General features: G+C 38.9%; 1 protein-coding gene across 1 annotated transcript in view; it reads left to right on the forward strand.

Moving 5' to 3' along the window:
• TTC27 (tetratricopeptide repeat domain 27) overlaps positions 1-9,399 on the forward strand; it is a 163,146-nt gene that overhangs the window by 100,983 nt on the left and 52,764 nt on the right. The window lies entirely within an intron of this gene.

Below are 9,399 nucleotides of genomic sequence, written 5' to 3' on the forward strand. Positions count from 1 at the left end.
GGCACCGCAGTGCCCGTGCTCAGCGCTCCAAAGCCCTCCTTCATCTTCGGAACAAGGAGTTTCAAGAGTGTGTGGAATGCTTCGAACGCTCAGTGAAGATTAATCCCATGCAGGTTAGACATTTCGCCTCCCCACTCCCCACTCTTGGCGCTTGCATTCTTCTGTGGATTTGATCTTACTGAATGAGTCCCCATTTTCTATCCTGATGACTGATGAGCTTGCCTTTCAGAGCTACGAACTTAGTCCCTAATGTTCTTCTTGCTTGTCATCAAAAGTGGACAGGTAGGTTTTCTCTTATTCACTTTCTGTTGCTTTAAATTTTCTGTTTTGTTTTGGTATATCTTTTTCTTATCTGTCCTAAACTCAAATAAGGCTATTAAAATTAGGTGCTGGCTGGGCATGGTGGTTCATGCCTGTAATCCTAGCACTCTGGGAGGCCAAGGTGGGAAGACTGCTTGAGGTCAGGAGTTTGAGACCATCTTGAGCAAGAACGAAACCCCTGTCTCTACAAAAAATAGAAAAATTAGCTGGGTGTGGTGATGTACACCTGTAGTCCCAGCTAATTGGGAGGCTGACGCAGGAGGATCACTTGAGCCCAGCAGTTTGAGGTTGCAGTGAGCTATGACGATGCCACCGCACTCCAGCCTGGGCAAGAGAGAGAGACCCTATCTCAAAAAAAAAAAAAAACTAGGTGCCATTTTGAGCCGATATGTTAAGAAGGAAATGAATGAGAGTCAGAATTGGAGATAGTGTAGGACTCTGCCAGTAATTGTTAGAATCAGTAATGAAAGAAAAACCTTTTATAAATAAGATAACATATCGGATGGATTGTTGATTGTTTTAAGGGAAAAATAGTGTATATTTACATACACACAAATAAATTTTAAAAGTTTAAAAGTTTTTTAAAGGTCTGAAAAATATAATACAAAAAGAGTCTGAATCTTTAGAGTAGGAGACATGATAAATCCATAGTAGAAGATCTAATTTTGAGGGGAAAGAGGTTAACCTTGTTTTGAACTTAATGATATTCAGTTAGCAAAATGATTTTATTATGAGAAATAGTCATTTTTTTCCTACCCACCTTTATTTATAACTGCTGTCATAATCAGAGTCATTTATAACTGTCAATCATGGCTGCAGACAGATCATGCACTGGTATAATACCAGTAAAAATGCTAATTTTTAATTAGTGACTAATGTTTATTGAGCACTTACTGTGAAGCAGGTACCCCTACTGGGCATTTTGCCAATATTTGAATCCTGGTGGTCTGACTCCAGAGCTACACTCTTTTTTTTCCAGTTATACACATAATGTAAAATTTACCATCTTAACCATTTCTGATTATATAGTTCAGTAGTGTTAAGTACATTCACATTGTTGGACAACCAATCTCTAGAACTTTCTCATCTGATAAAACTGAAATTCTGGCTGGGTGCGGTGGCTCACGCCTGTAATCCTAGCACTCTGGGAGGCCAAGGCGGGTGGATCGTTTGAGCTCAGGAGTTCGAGACCAGCCTGAGCAAGAGCGAGACCCTGTCTCTACTAAAAATAGAAAGAAATTAATCGGACAACTAAAAATATATAGAAAAAATTAGCCGGGCATGGTGGTGCGTGCCTGTAGTCCCAGCTACTCGGGAGGCTGAGGCAGAAGGATCACTTGAGCCCAGGAGTTTGAGGTTGCTGTGAGCTAGGTTGACGCCATGGCACTCTAGCCGGGGGCAACAAAGTAAGACTCCGTCTCAAAAAAAAAAGCAAACTGAAATTCTATACTCACTAAACAACAACTCTCCATTTCCCCCTCCCCTCCGGCCCCTGGCAACTGTCATTTACTTTCTTTCTTATGAATTTGACTACTCTAGATATACCTCATAAAAGTAGAATCATACAGCATTTGTCTTTTTGTGACTGGCTTATTTCACTTAGCATGATGTCCTCAAGATTCATCCACGGTATGGCACGTGTCAGAACCTCCTTCCTTTTAAGGCTCAGTGATGTTCCATTGTATGTATACACCACATTTTGTTTACCCATTCATCTTTTGATGGACACTGGATTGTTTCCACCTCTTGGCTAGTGTGAGTAATGCTGCTGTGATCATGGATGTTCAGAAATGGTCATTTTTGAACTGGGTAGACTCGGGGAGTGCTTTTTACACTGAAAAAACTAGAAGTGCATTTTTTATGATAGTTTGAGCTAATTGCCTACTTTGTTCACTCTGGGTAGTGAATATACTTAGAATCTTCCAAAGTACAGATTATCAGCAGAAATTAATGGGTATATGTATTTGGCAGCAACGGTGCTTAAAGTACACTTAGGAGTTGGCTTTCGTTGACAGCTTTCTCTAACTCAGTGGTTCTCAACTGGGAATGATTTTTGTCCCCCAGAGGACATTTGGCAATTTTTGGAGACATTTTTGGTTTTGATGATGGGGGGAATTGGAGGTGGTCTTCTACTAGCATCTAGTGGATGCTGCTAAACATCCCATAATGTGTAGCACGGCCCCCCACAATAAAGAATTCTCTGGCCTATAATGTCAAGAATGCCATAGTTGAGGAACCCTACTCTAACTTGGTTATCACTGTAGTTTTTGAGGGTAGAAAACAGAACTCAGTCAATACTATGTTATTGAAATTTTACTTTTTACAGAAAGCTGTGTTATATCCTTGCTTATCTTAGTAGCCTCTGCCTAAAGTTTACCTAACCACAGCTGCGATGTGAGTGGGGAAAATGAATTCTCTCCCTTAGCCTGCCATAGTCTCAGTTAAATCAGTGCCCGGTATGTCATGAACAGGAATTGTTCTCTTAAGTGCACAGTGTGTTCTCAACATACCAACGTTATCATTCTCCTCCTGGCTGCTCCTTCTCAGTCTCCCTTGCTGGTTCCTAGAGGTGCCCTAAGGGTTTAGTCCTTGGACCCTGTCTTTATCTACACGTACTCCCTCATCTAGTCCCATAGCTTTAAATACCATCTGTACACTGACAACTCCCCAAATTTTATTTTCAGTCTTGTCTTTTCTCCTGAACTCTAGATACCTGTATCTAACAGCTTACTCAGTCTCCCCATTCCTTACTCTAACTTAACATTTTTGATATCTGAAATGTCTCCCCTAAAACTTGTTCCCCCCAAGTGTATCCCCATACCATAAATGGTGCTGCATTCAACTTTGGAGTTGTCCTTGATTCCTCTTTCCCTCATATCCCACATCTAATCTATCAGCAAATCCCAGCAGATCTGCCTTCAAAATATATCCAGAATCAGACTACTTGTGGCCACCTGCCACCATCCTGGTCCAAATACCCATTGCCTCTCACCTAATTAATTATGTTACCTCCGTGCTGATCTTCCTACCTCTCTCCTTGTCCCCATCTGCCAGTTCTCCAAGAACATCCAAATTAATCTTGTCAAACTCAGATCAGATGTGTCACCCTCTGCTCCTCATTGCATGGCTCTCAAGCTGTCCCCAGCCTAGCTCCTGTTGCTGCTTCTCCCTTCTTTCTCCAACTTTCCTCCTTCCTCACCCCTCACATTGTCCTCTTTGTTCTTCTCTGAATAAACCAGGCACTCTCCTGCCTCGGAGTCTTTCTCTTGCTCTTCTTCTGCCTAGAATGTTTTTCTTCCATATATCCTTGTACTTTGCTCCCTCACTTCATTCAAATGTTTGCTCAGATGTCATTTTCTCAGAGAGGCCTTCCATGATCGTTCTATTTAAAATTATACCCCCGCCTTATACTCCTAATTTTCCTTCCCTGCTCTATTTTTCTCTATTAGTACCTTATTATGTATAGCTTACTTTTTAAAAATTCTATTTCTCTTCCACTAGAATGTAGTAAGTCTCATGAATTTTAATTTATGTTTTCCTAGAGTCTGTAATAGCGCCTTGTATATGTTAGGTATTTAATAAATATTTGTTGAATGGGTAAACAATATCTTTAACCGTTTATTCAGTCAAATATATACTAATTCTCTGTTGTGCACATAGCACTGAGCCAAAGAATGAAGAAGTAGCAGAAGGTCACCAGATAGTCCGGTTTGTACCCTTGGGTACAATCTAGTGAAAAGAGCACAGACAAAACTAGCTAACAATACAATGCATCAAAAGAAATACCAGGTGGGTTATTTGTAAAGCACTAGTAATACAGAGGCCAAAGAAAACATTTCTACGTTTGGTAGACAAGGAAGAGAAGATGTGGGATTTGGCTTTGAAAGGCAAGTAGTACTTGACCAGGCAAAGGGAGGGCAGAGCCTGGAATGAGCAAAGCCTTGGAAACAGAGAAAGAAGGGGTGTGTGTATGTGTGTTGGGGGAAGGCAGGGGCTGCTGAATAGACTCATTTTTCAGAGCAAAAGGAAGTAGGACAGTTACAGTGGGAATGCTAGACCAGAGCCAGGTTACGAAAGGTCTTAAATATGAGGCTAAACTGTTCGACTTTTTATTTGGCAGATGGGGAGCCATTGAAGAGTTGATCTGTTTTGGGTTTTGTTTTAAATGAAGGAATGTGGTGTATTAGGAGGTAAATCAGGAATATTGTTTTGGCACCACTGGCTGCGGGGATAATAGATGCAGGCAGAGAGGTAGGAGACTATAGTAATAGTCTAGTGTTAGCCATGATGACTGTCAGTGTTGGGGGGCAATAGGAAGGAAGGAAGGGATGAAGTGAGGGAAGTCTCAAGGGAGGAATTGACAAGGCTTGATGGTCTCATTGTGTAATTTAGGATTAATTACTTAGATAGACAAAGAAATGGCAATTGCTTAAAGCAGAGGCACAGCATAAGCAGATGTTATGTGAGGCTATTTTGCAGCCTGTCATATGAATCCAATTCAGGCAGCCTGTGAGCCATGCCAAAATATGCAGGCATTTGATGCTACAGTTGTACAGAACTACTACAAGATGCAAACTCAAACACCATAGACTTATTTTAACTTAAGAACCAAGTTTGAACTGCCTCTGAGGAAGGAGAATTCCTATGTGCTGTGTTGGTCTCCTTTAAATCCTGCAATAAAGGGGAAAGAGAAAGACGGAATTTTAAAAATTCTTTTTTTTTTCCACACATATCCAAAGAATTATGTTTGATAACAAAAATGTAGGAAAACTGCAAGTGGTATTTGAATGACTTTTGCATAACTTAATGTCTTTCTAAAGTCAAATTGGTATAAGAATAGTTGTATCTGGAAGGGGTTGGGGAAAAAAAGACTATTTCTTGTCATCTTTTAGATTTAAGCACATTATAAAGTGAGAGCTCAAATAAAAACAAAGAGCTCTTATAAGGTGAGAGCTCAAATTTAAAAAGTGAGAGCTCCTATTAAAAAATAGGAGTGTTTGTTCTTATATCAGGGATGGGATGCAAAACTCAATACATTGTCTATGGTACATTTGTTAGAGAACCAAAAGACATGTACCATTTACATTTGTGCTTTTGAGATTGCTAGCTATCTTTCACTTATACCCACTTGTTTCATTTTCCTAAGTAACTTCTGAAACTACCAAAATTCAACCTTAGGCTTCTGGTATTTGTGGGTTGTTGGAAACTGAAGAAAGTAGGAGGAAAATCTAACCAAATCTCCCAGGCAGGATTTTGCAGACACAGGCCCAGAATTAAAATATACATTCTTATTCGTATTCTTAGATAGTTATTATTCCCATTGCCTGCTACTTACATACAAAAAAGTAAAAACAAAGAAATTGCTTAGATATCAAACCAGCATGTGTATTGCTGAAAAAGGAAAATGTTACTTCCTATCAATTTTTCCATCCCCCACTCAACATATATACATGTTTCCTTTACTTTTGTCAGTCCCCTCTGCCTTTTAAAAAATTATTTTCCCTAACCCTCCTCCTTAATCAACTGGTCACTCACCTTCATGAGGCTATATATGATATTACTGGCAGTATATATATGTGTGTGTATATATATATATATATATATATAGGCATACCTCAGAGCTATTGTGAGTTCAGTTCTAGACCACCATAATAAAGCAAATATCATAATAAAGCAAGTCATACAAACTTTTTGGTTTCTTGGTGCATATAAAAGTTATGTTTATATTGTAGTCTACTAAGTGTACAATAGCATTATGTCTAAAAACCAATGTACATGGCCAGGCGTGGTGGCTCACGCCTGTAATCCTAGCACTTTGGGAGGCCGAGGCGGGCAGATTGTTTGAGCTCAGGAGTTCGAAACCAACCTGAGCAAGAGCGAGACCCCGTCTCTACTAAAAATAGAAATAAATTAATCAGACAACTAAAAATATATAGAAAAAATTAGCCAGGCATGGTGGCACATGCCTGTAGTCCCAGCTACTCAGGAGGCTGAGGCAGAAGGATCACTTGAGCCCAGTAGTGTGAGGTTGCTGTGAGCTAGGCTGACGCCACGTCACTCTAGCCCAGGCAAAAGAGTGAGACTCTGTCTCAAAAAAAAAAAAAAAAAAAAAAGCAATGCACATGCCTTAATTAAAAAATACTTCATTCCTAAAAGATGTTAATGATCATCTGAGCCTTCAGCGAGTTGTAATCTTTTTGCTGGTGGAGGGTCTTGCCTTAACTGATGGCTGCTGACTGATGAGGGTGGTGGTTGCTGAAGGCTGGGGTGGCTGTGGCTTTTTTAAAAATAAGACAACAATGAAGTTTGCTGCATCTATTGACTCTTCTTTTCACAAAAGATTTCTCTGTAGCATGACAATGATATTTGATAACATTTTCCACACAGCAAAATTCTTTGAAAATTGGAGTGAGTCCTCTCAAAGCCTGCTGCTGCCTTATCAACTAAGTTTATGTAATATTCTAAATCCTTTGTTGTCATTTTAACAATGTTCACAGCATCTTTACTAGGAGTAGTTTCCACCTTTAGAAACCATTTTCTTTGCTCATCCATAAGAAGCAAGTCCCCATCTGTTCAAGTTTTATCATGAGATTGCAGCAATTCAGTCACATCTTCAGACTCTACTTCTAGTTCTCTTGCTGTTTCTACTACATCTGCAGTAGACTTTCTCCACTGAAGGTCTTTACCCCGCAAAAGTCATCCAGGAGGGTTGGAATCAACTTCTTCGAACTCCTGTTAATGTTGATGTTTTGACCTCCTCCCATGAATCACGAATGTTGTTAATGGCATCTAGGATGGTGCATCCTTTCCAGAGGTTTTCAATTCACTTTCAATTGATTCCATCAGAGGAATCACTATCTGTGGCAGCTATAGCCTTACGAAACGTATTTCAGAAATAGGAAGACTTTAAAGTTGAAATTACACCTTGATCCATGGGCTGCAGAATGAATGTTGTGTTAGCAGGCATGAAAACAACATTAATCTCCTTGTACATTGCCGTCAGAGCTCATGGGTGACCAGGTGCATAGTCAATGAACAGTAATATTTTGAAAGGAATCTTTTTTTTTCTGAGCAGTGGGCCTCAACAGTGGGCTTAAAATATTGATTAAACCATGCTGTAAACAAATGTGCTGTCATCCAGGCTTTGTTGTTCCATTAATAGAGCACAGGCGGAGTAGATTTAGCGTAACTCTTAAGGGCCCTAGAATTTTCAGAATGGCAAGTCAGCATTGGTTTCAACTAAAAGACACCAGCTGTGTTAGCTCCTAATAAAGAGAGAGTCAGCCTGTCCTTTGAAGCTTTGAAGCCAGGCATTGATTTCTCCTCTCTAGCTATGAAAGTCCTAGATGGCATCTTCTCCAATAGAGGGCTATTTCGTCTACGTGGAGAATCTATAGTTTAATGAAGCCACCTTCATCAATGATCTTAGCTAGGTCTTCTGGGTAACTTGCTGCAGCTTCTCCATCAGTGTTCACTGCTTCACCTTGACTTTTATGGATATGGGGTCTTTCCTTAAACCCTGTGTGCCAATCTCTGTTAGATTCAGACTTCTATGGCTTCCTCACCCCTCTCAGCTTTCATAGAATTGAAGAGAGTTAGGGCCTTGCTCTGGATTCAGCTTTGAGTTAAGGGAATTTCGTAGCTGGCTTGATCATCTATCCAGACCACTAAAACTTTCTCCATATCAGCAATAAGGCTGTTTCATTTACCATTCGTATGTTCATTGGAGTAGCGCTTTTAATTTCCTTCAAGAACTTTTCCTGTGCATCCACAACTTGGCTGTTTGGCACAAGAGGCCTAGCTTTCAGCCTGTCTGTGCTTTTGATGTGCCTTTCTCGCTAAACTTAATCATTTCTAGCTTGCTTTTCTTTTTCTTTTTAATTGACATATTGTAATTATACATCTTTATGGGGTACAATTTGATATCTTGATACATATATATGTTGTGTAGCGATCAAATCAGGGTATTTAGTGTGACCATCACCTTATACATTTATCATTTCTTTGTGGTGAGGACATTCAAACTCTTCTCTTCTAGCTATTTTGTGATACACAGTACTTAATCATTTCTAGCTTTTGATGTAAAGTGAGAGATACGACTCTTCGTTTGAACACCTAGAGGCCACAGTAGGGTTATTAACTGGCCTCATTTCAATATTATTGTGTCTCAGGGAATAAATAGGGAGGCCCAAGGACGGGGAGAGACGGGATAATGGCCAGTCAGCGGAGTAGTCAGAACACACACAGAATTTATCAGTTAAGTTTGCCATCTTACATGGGTGTGGTTCGTTGTGCCTGAAAACAATTACTATAGTAACATCAAAGATCACTGATCCCAGATCACCATGACAAATGTAATAATAATGAAAAAGTTTGAAACATTGCAAGAATTACCAAAATGTGACAGAGACATGAGGTAAGCACATGCTGTTGGAACAGTGGCCAGTCTTGTTTCATGTGTATTTCCCCAATCCACCTTGTATCATTTTAAAGCAAATCCCATACATTGAATCATTTCATTAAAACAATTTTCAGTATATTTCTCTAAAAAATAAGGACTTTAAAAAATAACCATAATACCATTGCACTTAAAACATTAATAATAATTTGTAAGAAACTTTTGATTGAGCTTCTGATTTTAATTGAATACATTTATATTCTGTATTAGAATAGAATGTAATTGAGAAGGTCTATATTTTAGCAGCATCTAAGTCTGGTGAAACATTTCAGAGAATCATAAACAGAGACAGTTTATTTGATGAATTTTGTCTTATTAAAAATGTTTATTGAAGAAAGGTACTCTAAATGGAAGCCAAAAGACAATACCTAAGAAAATAAAGTTTCACTATTAATAAAACCAGAATTAAGAATATTTAATTTAAGAATTAAGAATTCTATTTAGCAGAAGTGCTCTGAGCTTATCAGGTTCTGCAGTACATTTAGAAAAAATATTTTCTCAATTAAAATTATTATGGCCTACAGAAGAGTCAATAAAAGCTTTCAGTAAAAGTAACAATAAAGAATAACTTTAAAGTGGACAACAGGCAATCTTATGAAAAAATTGAAAATACTAAAATC

The sequence above is a fragment of the Propithecus coquereli genome, unplaced genomic scaffold, assembly GCF_000956105.1.
Source record: "Propithecus coquereli isolate 6110/MARCELLA unplaced genomic scaffold, Pcoq_1.0 Scaffold39, whole genome shotgun sequence".
Lineage (NCBI taxonomy): Eukaryota > Metazoa > Chordata > Mammalia > Primates > Indriidae > Propithecus > Propithecus coquereli.